This window comes from Sphaeramia orbicularis, chromosome 20 (assembly GCF_902148855.1).
Source record: "Sphaeramia orbicularis chromosome 20, fSphaOr1.1, whole genome shotgun sequence".
Lineage (NCBI taxonomy): Eukaryota > Metazoa > Chordata > Actinopteri > Kurtiformes > Apogonidae > Sphaeramia > Sphaeramia orbicularis.
Genome location: NC_043976.1, coordinates 35813803 through 35829046, shown reverse-complemented (window position 1 = coordinate 35829046; position 15244 = coordinate 35813803). Strand labels below are relative to the sequence as shown.

General features: G+C 39.1%; 1 protein-coding gene across 1 annotated transcript in view; it reads right to left on the bottom strand.

The window, feature by feature from the left end:
* The window catches only part of adarb2 (adenosine deaminase RNA specific B2 (inactive)), a 475247-nt gene that overhangs the window by 128332 nt on the left and 331671 nt on the right, over positions 1–15244 (bottom strand). The window lies entirely within an intron of this gene.

The window sequence follows — 15244 nt, the reverse complement described above, 5'->3', positions numbered from 1 at the left end:
TTATTATTATTATTATTATTATTATTATTGTTGTTTTTTTCATGCCTAAAGAGGAATAAAAACACTCAGGAAAAATTTTTTGATTAAGGTTCTCATAATTTGTGCATGAAAGGGTTAAAGAATAAATCTAATCTATACTTCAGATCCAGTGTTTTTTTTTTTTTTTTTCACTGCTTGTTTTAACTGCAAAATAAATATCACCCGTTGCTTTGTGCGGTGAAAAAGTCCAGCTTTAGGGGCTTATGACAACCTTTCAAATCCTTCTGGACAAACTAAGTGCATGGATGTCAAACTCAACCCAGCGTCGTTCAGTTGACATTTTGGAGATGTGAGGTTTTTGCCCAACAACAGTGATATGTTTATCCTTCACACGCTTGCTATAAGTTTACACCTGCCCTTTGGAGAACATAGCCCTGCTCTTTTCTGCACTGATGAATGTGGCTTCTAAAATACATCCCCTGACAGAAGAGGCTTAAACAGTGCATCATTCCTCTCACCGCCAACCGCTGTGCACACACACATACACACACACACAGCTGCGCGACACAATATAATATGCACTTCACAGCCCGCGGATGAAATGAATGCAAATAACCGCGTGAGAAAGCCTTTTGAGCGTGCCAGAGAAATCAGTCTGTGGCCCCTGCTCTTTTAACATTTACTAAAAATCCATCACGTGGTGTTTGCAGAGTAAGCAGAACGCCAGACAGACTGTAACAAATGCTCACGCTTTCTTTTGTCACCTTTTCTTTCCTTTTTCCCCCCTAAAACCTTTCATGCACATACACACAAACGCTATATAAGCTCTTGCAGTAGACCAGCAGGGAACTCAGGAGAGGCATGACAATAGACTGAAAGTGAGAGAATATCGAAGTGAGTAAAAAAAATTAAAAAAAATAAAAAGCCAAAGAACACTTAAGGACTATACCTATTATGTGTGTATTTGCATGTTATACTTTCAGTCTGTGCTTCCCTTTGAAAATTACACTCCACCGCTCAGTGCTTTCTGATGTGTCAAACAGCAGTTTCTCTAATGAATGCGTGCCAAGCGACTAAAAGCCTGTACACATTTAACTAGGTGTTGCCTTTATTTTCATCTTTTCTGTTTTTCATCCTCATCTGCAGTTATTGATGCGTGTTGTTACCACAATGGCGTAAAAAGGCCACGGATGCATGTTCTGGAACTGCTGATCAGGTTGAGGATTGAAATTGCCACCTGAGGTCAGTTCTGTTACAGTATGTCACAAATTAACAAGGTTAGCAAAAAAAAAAAAAAAAAAAAAAAGAAAGGAAAAAAAGTGAATCTGTGCGATAAAACCTTTCAAAGGGGAAGATGCTTTGTGAGTGTGTTTGTGCCAATGTTATTATCGTTAACCCTGTAAAGCCTGAACCGTTAAATCATTGACAGAAAATTCCAGTTCTTTGAAACTGGAGCCTTTATTGGTCCTTCTGAACGACAATTTTTTTTTTTTTTTCAAATATCATTTTCCATGTATGAGTTTCAATTTTGTATCATATTTGATACATCAGGTCTCAATGCTCAAATATTATAATCTTCAAATAAACAAAAACATAATATAACACAAACATGTCTAACAAATTGGTAATTCCTTTTCAAATTTGGCAAAGTTCTGCCTCCTGACAGTCTTGTAGTGTCACTGGAAAGGCCTCTGGTGATCGAATTCCTCCCCCCTGGTGGATTATCTGTATATTGCATGTATCTAATTGTATACATCAGGTTTTTCAAGAAAAAAAAAATCACACTGATCATGTAGATGGCTTCAAAACTCATGTAACAAATATGATACGTTTGGCATTATAGGGTTAAGGAAAACTAACAAAATGATGAAAACTACAATTGAAAAAACATTATGAAATAAATAAAAATTATAATTAAAAAAAAAGATAACTAACAAACTGTATTGTTTGTTACAAAACTAACTAAAACGCGTAAAAATTATCAATAAAATTCCCTTCATTTTCATTTTTGTCAGTGTCACATTGATTTGAAATAGATTTATTTTACTTGAACAATTTTAGCTGGCGGCACCATACAGCACTTCACAGTCGTCTTTGGGATTTATTTGAATATGACGGTGAAGAAGATAAAAGATATGAAAAAACTAAAACTAAACTAAAACTAAGCATTTAGAAAAGAAACGAAAGCTAAAAAAAACTAGCAAATCTGCTCTAAAAACTAATTAAAACTAACTGAACTAGAAGCACTCGGAGAGCGCAGACCTCCGCCAAGGCTGATCAGTGGCCCCCCCCGTGGGCCCCCCCACGCCAAGGAGGTTATGTTTTTGCCAGGGTTTGTTTGTCTGTCTGTCTGTCTGTCTGTCCGTTAGTGGGCAACATAACTCAAAAAGTTATGGACAGATTTTGATGAAATTTTTAGGGTTTGTTGGAAATGGGCCCCCCCGTGGGCCCCCCCACCCCCGATCACCACCAAAATTTAATCATTTCTTCCTTATCCCATTTCCAACAAACCCTGAAAATTTCATCAAAATCTGTCCATAACTTTTTGAGTTATGTTGCACACTAACAGACAGACAAACAAACAAACAAACAAACCCTGGCAAAAACATAACCTCCTTGGCGGAGGTAATTAGAGAAAAAAAGGTCAAAACTAAATAAAACTAAACTACAATGAAAAATCCAAAACTACTAGAACCTTGGTTCATGGTTTACTTGATGTCATCTGATTACGGAAGGAAGAGAAGGAGTCCTGCTATAACATTTATAAAAGGAAACTAGTAGATAAATAAAGCAGGAAGTTAGTGCTTTCTCTATAAGTAGTATTTCTACTTTCAAGTATTAAACAAATGTCTCTAAAATTATCAATAATGTTTAGAATAATGAGCTGTGAAGTTCTGCCAAAGATGCCAATGTATTGGATTATAGAGATATGAACTGAACTGAGATTTATGTGACCAGTACAGGGAGTAGTGAGCCACTCTGTTGGTCAAAGCGTCTCAAAGTGACAAGATGGGATGAGAACCATTAAGAAACAACTTACAGAGTCAAAGAAAAGAAGTGATAAAAATAGAGGCCGCTGGAAAGAGCTCTAAATGAAAAGAATGGAGTTTGATGCTGAAATGTCAGCATTTCTTCTACACGGGTGAGTTTGATTATGAGGCTTATGTCGGTATAAAGTTATTATGGGATGTTGTCTGACAGTTCTGTATTTGTTTGTTGGATTCCAAACAGATCTTTCGTTGAGCTACTGACAACACAAACCGTACAGAAAACTGATGAGTAGTGGTTTTACTGTGTCTGTTTTCAGTCTAAAACAGAGCTAAGCTAACAGAGCTATAATGTAAACTATCAGCTAACAGCACGTAACGATTATAAGACACAGTGTTATTTTGAGCGACTGTCAAAATAAGCATCTATGAGTTTTAGTTTGAAGATGAAAACTTCATGATACCGCAAAACAGATTGAGTGATTCAGTCTGTGGATATGTAGCTTTGATTTGTTGGTGGTTTTGGTCCTGAGTGTGTTCTGGTGCCAGACTGCCCCCTGCTGGTGGGATTTTGGAATATTAATATTACATAGCACCACTATAAGTTGAAATATGCCAATATTTATTACTTGTATTGTTTATTGCAAAGAAGAAAACAGACCCAAAAACTAAAATTATCATCATACCTCTTGCACTTTATGACAATGTTTCATTCTTTATAGCGCCTCTCCCTGCAGTTATTTTTATTCTGACTATTGTTCCTCTAGACTTTTTTCCATTAACTATAATTTCATGTGTTCAGTCTATTTCTCGGCTGCATTTGCACCAGTTCAGGAGACACAAAGTCACAGAGTCAAAGAAAAGAAGTGATAAAAATAGAAGCTGCTGGACACAGCTCTAAATGAAAAGAATGGAGTTTGATGCGGAAATGTCAGCGTTTCTTCTACACGGGTGAGTTTGATTATGAGGCTTATGAAGGTATAAAATTATTATGGGATGTTGTTATTTGACAGTTCTGTCTTTGTTTGTTGGATTCCGAACAGATCTTTTGTTGAGCTACTAACAACACAAACCGTACAGAAAACTGATGATTAGTGGTTTTACTGTGTCTGTTTTCAGTCTAAAACAGAGCTAAGCTAACAGAGCTATAATGTAAACTATCAGCTAACAGCACGTAACAATTATAAGACAGTGTTATTTTGAGCGACTGTTAAAATAAGCGTCTATGAGTTTTAGTTTGAAGAAAACTTCATGATGCCCTAATACAGATCAATGAGTGACACAGTCTGTGGATACGTAACATTGATTGGTTTTGGTGGTGGTTTTGGTCCTAAGTGTGTTCTGGTGCCAGACTGCCCCCTGCTGGTGGGATTTGGGAATATTAATATTACATAGCACCACTTTAAATTGAAATATGCCAGTATTTATTACTTGTATTGTTTATTGCAAAGAATAAAACAGACCCAAAAACTAAAATTATCATCATACCTCTTGCACTTTATGACAATGTTTCATTCTTTATAGCGCCTCTCCCTGCAGTTATTTTTATTCTGACTATTGTTCCTCTAGACTTTTTTCCATTAACTATAATTTCATGTGTTCAGTCTATTTCTCGGCTGCATTTGCACCAGTTCAGGAGACACAAAGTGACGCTAAAAATGGATGTTACATCACACGCCACCGGTATATTTTAAGCTTTAAGCTGGCTTTTGTTTATGACTTCAATGCAGAAAACTCTTCTTGTCGAACTATGTCTGCGACTGTGGCGTTTCATTTCTTCATCAGCAGGAACGGCGCTATTTCATCACCCAGCACAGGAGAGTGCGATAGATACGGGACCTGAAATTCAGCCGGGATGCAGAGACAGGAAACAGGGCAGCGGGAATGGATTTGTTATGTACCTGCTGACGTATAACCAGGTGCTACAGCAACAGTGGAAATGTTTTAAAAGTCAAAGTGTGTGCATTCAGCACAGATGGTTAAAGTTATATGCAACTGAGAAGACAGCTCTGCCAGCGCTATTAGTAATTCATCATCTTTTTACTGAATGTGATAGATAAGTGCTGAGAGCTGGGTCAAACTTTTTCTTAGTCTAAAAGCTTAAAAGTTACCAGAAGGAGAAAAAAAAAAACTTTTCCTTTCAGCCTCTGACTAAAGCATATGATAACTATTCATGCTGTGAGCCGTGGATTTTTTTTCCCTATATAACAGAATCTGTCAAAGCTTTATCACTACTCTGTGTAACCAATCGAACAGCTAATCAGCCCATCTAGCCAGAAAACTTTGTTCCAAAGTTCACACCGTTGAGATATGTCGAGTCTACGTACAAAGCACCTACGAGATGGAAGATCGCAAATGATTGGTACAAATGTTCCAAGGGCATGATTTGCTCTAGCCTCCGGGATGACTTTTATTTGATAATCTAAGTATTTTGCGAGGAGACACAGTGACTCATGGTAACCCTGCGCTATTATCAGTATGCAGAGTTCAGCACTTCCTGTATCGGTGGCGAAGAAGTGCCATCAAAGGTCGCCCCAGAAACATCCCTCTGTGACAATGACAACGAAGGCGGTATTAACAGGCAGCCTCAGGTCCGCCTCTAAAATTTAGAGGTGACGCCTGTGACCCGAATCAGCAATTCAGCTGCTTTGGAAGCGACTGTTACCAGCACACACACACACACACACAAAAAAAAAAAAAAAAAAAAAAAAGAAAATTAATAAATCAGCTGATAAGAGGAGAGAAAGTAGGATCCAGGTGAGTTCAGTAGGAGTTCAGCTGCATTTATTTTGTGGATTCATACCCCTCTAATTTGGCAGAGCTCAGCTATTATGAAGGGAAAACACGGGGCATGAAGAAATGTTGCTATACGGTGTGAATACTAGGAAATATTTCACCATTTTTCCCAGCGTGCGTACTCAAATATCTACGCACGCCTGATCGTATTTGCAAAATATGTAAGGGAGAGCCCTAACACAGGGGTGAAAGCTATCATGTAAACATTATGCGTTACATATATGACCTCTGTGTTTCCTCTTATTGCCCAGTGGGATAACATAAAAATACATGAAGACGGAGAACAGGCTCCATCCATAACCTCATGGACAGTGGTTCCAGGCGCAGCGCGGGCCTTAACTAGCTGGCTGTTGTATACTCATGGGCAGGCAGGCTGATATATGAGCGCCGAGGACATGAGGTCTTCTCAGAATGCTAAACTCTCTCCCTCTCCCACTCTATATCTCTCACTCCTTCTCTCTCCTCCCACTGTGCCCTGCAACCAATCTGACGCCTAATTAATCCTGAAGGTCTTTTGTTCCGCTGAGGTTTTCCTCTCTTTCCCCCCTCTGCACTCCATCCATCCTCACCTCCCTCGCCCCCTCCCCACTACAGCCGCCTGCCTCTCTCATCCTTCCCCCTGCCAGCTTGGTTTCCAGCCCTCCTCCTCTTTTTCTTCATCCTCCCCACACCTACATTCACACCTCTCCCATTCTGTCTTTCCCAGGGGATGCTAGCTAAAGTCCCCCAGAGCAGGACAGAGGTAACAGATGTTTCCCTTGCATCAGAGAAAAATGCATGAGTGTTGCTACATTTATTCCCAGTATTCCCCTAATTATATTCATTTGCAGTCTGCAGCATTGTAGAAAAAGAGACCATTAGCTGACTAATGCAATTAGGTGTATTTATACAATAACCAAAAAAAACATTATGTTGGGCTATAGGACTTTTGCTCAGTACTATAAAAGCCCGGAGTAAAACTAAAGAAAAGGGAACTTTTTTAGCATAATATATCACTAAGGGCCCCTTTACACAGCACGGAGATCGTTGTGTGACCATTGAGCGAGCAAAAATTGGCCCGATCTCTCAAGCCTCGAAAAAGCCGTTTCTGTGTAAATGTTTGGGACATCTTTGTGCACTCGTTGTGCCTTTGGACGCCTACTTTAAACTGTCTGGTCAGTCAGATCAGGCAGGGGGGGTTCATCAAGCTAGTCATACCCATTCCCTCATTGATCTCTCAATCATCTCAACCTTTGGGGTGGAAAAATTTTGCCTTCACTGAGAGAATGCTGAGAGATCATTGGGAGATCGATGAGATCGCTGAGGGCTCCTTGAGCATTTGATGAGAGATCACTTCCCTTTCCGATTGTTCAGAGATTGTTTAGGACCAAGTCAAAACTTTGAGAAGACCGTTGCAATCGTGGAGATCACTGGAAGATCATTGAGAGATCTTATGCCATGTTTCCACTGCATGGTATCGGCTTGACTCGACTCGGCCTTTTTGCGTTTCCATTACAAAAAAGGACCTGGAATCTGGTACCCGGTACAACTTTTTTGGTATCACCTCCGCTGAGGTTCCAGGACTGGGGACCAGATACTAAAACATGACGTTTAACACTGCAGATCACTGATTGGTCAGACAGTTTTCTCTGTGACCCGCCATTTTACAAAAAAAAGATATGGAAGTGGACAGTAAATATAGCGGTACATTAATCCACATGATAACAGCCCAAAACTACTCCATGGTCGGTCGAGGAGATTCAGTCTTCGGTGGCTGATGTAAAAATTCAGACAAGACAACACGGAACGAGCAAGTTTTCAGCAACTCTCTGAGCAGACGACACGGAAATAACGCACCACATCGCTATGACGACCAGGTACTGAAAAGTCAGTAGTATCTTGTAATGGAAACAGTCTCCAGGAATACCGAGTCGAGCCGAGCCGAGCCGAGCTGGTTCCACGTAGTGGAAACACGGCATTAGTGATCACTAGGCACTCACTGAAAGATCGTTGAGAGATCTGGCCAGTTTTTCATCGCTCAACGATCCCTCAATGATCTCTCAACGATCCCCACCCCTGTGTAAGGGGGGTTTAACTAAACATTTAAACAAACGTCTATAACAGTGGTATTTGTCCAACTCCATGGGTTTTACTATTGAATCAATGTTGCAGAATATGATGGTGTTTCCACGTTCACTACAGATCCTCTGAATGTCCAAGTGGGTCAAATCTGATGACAATAAAAAAGCAGAGAAACTGCATTTTACCTCAGTTATTTACTTGTATTGATAGGATTAGTCATTCAAAAGTTATTAAACACTTCAGAACAGTAGATGCTCTTGGTCACTGACTTTCCAAAGTGATTTATCACCATTTACTGTAATATCATCCCCTGCATTTCACATTTTTCAGTGTAAATAATGAATCTTTCTGGAAAAATCATTTACTGATCATGTAGATGTTCATTAAAGGTAAGTGTCAGTTCAAAGGTTGCTACATCAAAACAGAAAACACAAGAAAAAGTGATGTTTTCAGCAAACTCAACATAAAAACACAGTCTACAACCACTGTTATTTATCAAACTCCATAGGTTTTACTGGTGAATCAATGTTGTAGAAGATGACGGTGTTTCCACGGTAACTACGGAGCTTCTGATCGTCCAAATGGCTCATATCTGATGACCATGAAAACATGACAAACTGTATTTTAAACCAGTTATAATAATATCATCTCCTGCATTTCACATTTTTCAGCGTAAATAATGAATCTTTCTGGAAAAATCATTTACTGATCATGTAGATGTTCATAAAAGATAAGTGTCAGTTCAAAGGTTGTTACATCAAAACAGAGAAAACAAGAAAAAGTGATAATTTCAGCAAAACTCAACATAAAAACACAGTCTACAACCACTGTTATTTATCAAACTCCATGGGTTTTACTGGTGAATCAATGTTGTAGAAGATGATGGTGTTTCCACATTCACTACGGCTCCTCTGAACGTCCAAATGGGTCGTATCTGATGCTGATAAAAAGCAGAGAAACTGCATTTTACCTCAGTTATTTACTTGTATTGATAGGGTTAGTCATTCAAAAGTTATTAAACACTTCAGAACAGTAGATGCTCTTGGTCGCTGACTTTCCAAAGTGATTTATCACCATTTACTGTAATATTATCTTCTGCATTTTGCATTTTTCTGTGTAAATCATGTATTATACTGTATTTAATGTACTAATCATTAAAAGATCAGAGTTTATTCAAAGGTTATTATATCAAAACAGAGAAAACACAAGAAAAAGTGATGTTTTAAGCAAAACTGAACATAAAAACACAGTCTACAACCGCTGTTATTTACCAAACCCCATGCGTTTTACTGGTGAATCAATGTTTCAGAAGATGACAGTATTTCCACGTTCACTACAGATCCTCTAAACGTCCATATGGGTCATATCTTATACCACTGAAAAGCTGAGAAACTGCACTTTACCTGAATTATATCAATATATTGATAGGATTAGTGGTTCAGTAGTTCTTAAAGTTATTAGATCAGTAGATGGTTTTGATCACTGATTGCTGTTTAGGTCTTTGAGTGTTAAAGTAATGAAGCTGCAGGATGTAACTAGATTATTCAATGTGTGTGTTTTAGTAGCAGGTCAAACAGCAACTATGTGCAGAGTTAAGTGTGAGCAGGGAAGAATGGTCATATTTATTATGCGTACTTATAACATATCATCACCAGAAGAGAGATTGAGCTTGAAAAACACACTTACAAATACATTACAATGTCCAGATCCTATGCTTTTTTCTTCTTTTTGGATGCACTTGTACATGTTTTGTGTGTTTGCTGGGTTTAGCCTATGAAGAAACAAGTTTTCAATGCAGGTATTGTGTGACAGAGTGTCTCTTTTATTCACACAGTCACACAACAACAAGATGGGTTACCCTTGTTATGGGAAAACTCTGGGGGAAACATCTAGAGAGGTTTGGGATGCCCACTGGGTCCATGTGATCAGTCAGGCATGTGAACTGCTGTCAAGGGATGTGAAAATAGTGGTGTTTTTTTTTTTTTTCTGCAAACATATGACTAACATTTAGTGGATTTTGTTTATGTAAAATCCAGGCTGATTTGATAGATAGATAGATAGATAGATAGATAGATAGATAGATAGATAGATAGATAGATAGATAGATAGATAGATAGATAGATAGATAGATAGATAGATAGATAGATAGATAGATAGATAGATAGATAGATAGATAGATAGATAGATAGATAGATAGATAGATAGATAGATAGATAGATAGATACTTTATTCATCCCACAGGGAAATTTACAATGACTGATTAGTGTTTTATCTTTTATCTAGCAAGTGACTATTTTTTTTTGGTAATTTCCACACACATTGCGAGACAGTGACGGCACCAGGTACAGTGAGGCAACAATCTCAGGTCTAATGTGGTCTACAGGGTCTGTAAGGTCCACCTCTGCATGAACAGTGAGTGTACCTGCTTTGTTAGGTACCATGAAGTAATGGTACTAATGTAAGGAATAATGTTCAAAGGGATCATGTGGTTGTGGACAGGAGTCTGGATCAGCACTTATCTCCAGTCGTGGAAAAATTATTAGACCACCCTTGTTTTCTTCAATTTCTTGTTCATTTTAATGCCTGGTACAACTAAAGGTGGATTTGTTTGGACAAATATAATGATAACAACAAAAACAGCTCATGATATCTATCCATTTTCCATGGTTTTCTTGATAAAAACCAAAATCATTTCAGTTCTAACATCACTAGCTATGGCATTTTACTGACAAAAACAGTGCTTTTAGGCATTCCATGTTTTCTTTTGTCTGTTTCAGTCACATGATAAAAGCCAAGTGGCCTCTGTGAGCAGTTGTGTGTGTGTCCGGGGATTTATACCAAATCCATGCAGAGCTGACTGCTGCAATTTGTCATACTTATGTATTTTTGCTCAAGGAACAGACTAGCAAAAACGGCAAGCTGACAGGACCAGTATTTTGGGAGATATAAGTAAATTTGGAATACAGTAGCCTTAGAATCACATTGCTATGGCCAGAACGCTTTGGCGGTGACTGCTGAGCAAATGTGGTACAGCATGCACGAATACACAACAGCATAAAAACTATCACATCTAGAACCCATGAAACCCCACAGGTCAATGTGCTTTTTTGTTTGTTTGTGTGTCTGTTAGCCAGATAACTCAAAAAGTTATGGAAGGATTTTAATTAACCCTCTGGTATCCCATCCAGTAAGGCCCTTACTAAACACCAAGTGTGCCTTTTTGGCACACTTGTGGAAAATTGTCAAAAAATTTTTCAAACAGTTTGTTTTCTTTTTCATCAACTTGAGCTGTAAATAAAAATACCAAATACTCAATAATTGTCACATTTTTTAACCCTTTAAATGCCGTGTTTGTAATGTAAACAAACCATTTTTTTTTTGGATGCAAAAAACATTAAAAATGTATTTTTTTCAATATACGACATAAAAATTGGATCACATATTATTTGATTTTTACAGCCTGGTATATGTCAATGATTAACTCCAACACTGGTTAATTTGCATTATTATTTTTGGCGTTAGGTCAAATGTTCAAAAATACTAGCATCTGTCACTACGTGTGTCAAAAAGGCACACCTATAAATCAAACTATTAAATATTATATATTGATTTATTTTCCTGCTCTAATTTGATTTTATTTTTGTAAATCAAGGTCAGCCCTAAACATACATATCAAATGGAAGAAATAGCGTGTTTTAGGCACACTTGGGAGACAGATGCTAGTCTTGTAATTTTCTTTTGTTTACAATGTGCACATTTTAGTTGGTGGGCAGAATTTTAAAGATCATGCAAAAATGAACAACTTTTGAATTCTAACCTCATTTAAATTGTGAAAAATAATATGAAGTTTTTTAACACGAAGTGACAAGTGTGCCTAAAAGGCGCACCCCGATACTGGAGGGTTAAATTTTCAGGAATTGTTGATACTGGCACAAGGAACACATGACCCTTAGCACTGAGACACTATTAGATTTGAATCTGTGGTCTCTTTTATCAATGACTCCTATTGTTTTATGCATATTTATGGTACTTGATTAACCTGTTTTTTTTATACTATAATACAATCATGCTTTTAGATGTAAAGCACTTTGGGCTTTGTTATGTTGTTGTAAAGTGCTAGAGAAATAAAATTTGATTTGATTTTGAACTTTGATGATTACATTTTGGTGGTGATAGGGGGGCGTGATCTGCCTTGGTCTGTGCTCTCTGAGTGCTTTTCTTGTTTATACTTACTTCTTGGATTTTTTTTTTTTGTGCCACGTGTAGATAAGGAACCGAATGTGGTAACTTCTTTGACCTTGATTTTCTACATAAAAATAAAAAAATTTGGAAAATTTCACAAAAATAATAAAGTCTTGCTAGATCCTCTACTAATACACTGCAATCCGCATCTCCGGCATCTTTAATTAGCTCAGAATTGTCTTCAAAAACAGCCGACACTGAGCTAAAGTCCAGTGAATTACAGAGACATTACTTTTGCAAATACAACCAGACATTGGTAAGAGTCTCTGCAGACTTTGCGGTGCTCCGTGCATTGATCTGCATCCTCCATGTCACCATTTTGGCTCCGTGTACAATTTGATCTCCTGACTACGACTCGTGCTGATTATTGATGCGTGCCCGTCTCGGTTCGGTATGTATGATGACAGAACGGGCCGTCGCTTTATGCTGGAAGGTCATTTAAAGGCCAGACATCCAGACCTCTCCTCCCTCCCTCCCTCCTCCATTCGTTCCTGCCTGAGAGCCGGAGATAAACCTACACATGCCAGCCACACAGGACCCATAGTGGTGATTTATCGGAAGCCATTTGGTACCTGAACGCCTATGAAATTGTAATGAACTTGATTATGCTTTTAATGAAGTGTGAGAGGTTCTTCAGAAATGATTACAGCCATGCTCCGTCTCACAGCTAAGGGCTGTGAAGAAAGGAGGAGGAGGAGGAGGGAGAAGGAGAGGAACAGAGGACTGTCACAAACAATGACGACTTAGTAGACAATTGTACGCCGCCGACGCCAGCGCCGTGCTTCTTTGGAATAGATTACGGGGTGTTTTACAGTAGATGCGAGGTGGCTTGACCCGACCAACCCCATTTCAATTCCTCTGCTAAGGGATTTTCCCTCAAAGCTGCATGCTGACGCGGTACATTAGATTCAACAGCCTGCAGCCTCATAGGTCATATTTTGCATACATATTAGACAGTTGAGGATGATTTTAACCTTTACGTGTACGGGATGCTCCCATTTAGACGGGAAACATTAACGTCCCGTAATTTCACACATTCTCTATTGCGGTTGTCATTAAATACCAAATGATGAGGTAAGTGGCTGCTAAAAGGGCAAGAGTGAAGGTCCAGGAGCAAATAGTGTCACAGTGAACTCACACTTTTTAACGTTTTGTCATGAGATACTATATTGATACGCATAAGGAGTTCCTCTCATTTACAGCAGAAGAACCCAGGGATCACCCTTGAAGGGAAACCTGATCATAATATAATTTTACTTTTTTCATTGTTATTATTTTACCGGTCTGGCCCACTTGCGATCAAATTGGGGCGAATGTGGCCCCTGAACTAAAATAAGTTTGACACCCCTGACTTAGAAAATAACGAAAACTAATAAAAACTAGCAAACCTGCTCTAAGAACTAATTAAAACTAACTGAATTAGAGAAAAAAAAAGTCAAAACTAAATAAAACTAAACCATAATGAAAAATCCAAACCTATTATAACCTTGCTTCTAACCTGTATCCACTGGACCCCCCCCCCCCTCCACTGCTCTATGGGCCCCCCAGAAATGCTGGGCCCCCTTTACAGCAGCCCAGTATATTCTAAACACTTTTACAAACCCTTTTTTTTTTTTTTTCCAGAACTCATAATCACGCTTCTTACCCTTTCAACTTTATTTTACTTCCTCATTTCCAGACTCTCACCCTGAACAGAGGATTATGACATTATTTAAGAGCCCTCTGCTGCAACAAGCCTGAATCCTCTTCAACTATCTAATGCGAAAACATTATTTGTTCCACGATTAGCTGAATACCGCCGCACATTACATTTAGGATAATCCCCTTGAAACCTGATGACATTTACTAAATCATTTAGTCTTTTTCCTCCATTTGTTTCCACCTGCTTGAAGAAACCCAGCGCGTATTTGCTCAGATGTTTTATTTGACTGAAAACGGTGCGTGCAGATGTTTATCGGCCTATTTGCGCTGCATCGCTCGTGGTGATAATCGCAGTTGATCCGTTGAGTACAGTCTGCTGTGGTTGCTGTCAGAATGTGTGTATGTGCTGTCATCGCCGTCCACCGGCTGAGGCTGTAACACTATCTGCGAGGTCTCCGAAGCTGTTAATCAACTCCTCTCTAATGTGTTGTTCACACCTTCTCTCTCCCTCCGACTTGGTGGATTTCTATCTTAGACAGGGTACTTGGCCGGGCGATCACTGTCGCTAATTTGTTGTGGCAATATTAATTAATGATCAGCCTGTCACAGCTGTTTATATTGAGACAGATTAGAAGTGGGAGAGATTAGACAAAGAAAACAATCTGTGGAAGGCTCAGCGGCTGACAGGGGTCACCTTCACGTGTCTGAAATCATATTCAATTTGCTGTAGCGAAGGCAGGGAAATTACTCCACTTGACCAGCCCAGTCTCTATCCTCCTCTATCTGCGACGGCTCATATTTAGAGATAACAAAATCTAATCGTATCCAGCAGCAATAAACTAAAGGACAATATACAGTCTCATTTGATTTCAGCTGATACGGCATATTAAAATTATTCTGTTGTAGGTCTAATGTTGAGAATGAGGCAGTTATTTTAGCTTTTTCAGGCTTCCACTCCCCCAAACCTCTCCTCCATTAACCTTCATTTTCATTCAGCTCTGCCACCAAACACATTTCCTTATTCAAATGAGTTTTAATCCAAGGTGGCGGAGAGCTGAATCCTGACCGCTGACCTCCGTACTGTCCTTCTGCACAGTCTGCAGTTGACTTGGCAACACCGCGACACGTTGTGGCGGCGAGCGGAGATTAAGTGGCCAATCAAAGCCTGAACAGTGGGCTAATCAGTCCACTCGGTGAAATGGGTGTCGGGATTACTCCAACAATTCCTCACTTCACTGTGCAGGCTGTAATAGGCCACAGGATGCTTAGCCAGGAATGAAACTGCTTCCTGCTGAGTAACTGATTAGTAACAAAAACGGAAATTATACAGATGTTTTATAGCAGTGTTTCTCAAAATGTGGGGCGGGCCCCCCCAGGGGGGGGCGCAAAGGCTTGCCAAAGGGGGCATGGGATCATTCCTAGGTGTTTTTTTTTTTTTTTTTCAGGTTAGAACATGTATCAGGTGGAACTAATATTTTAGTGTTGGAGCACCCTGGACTCATTTTAGGGACATACAACAAACAAATCTACTGCCGTGG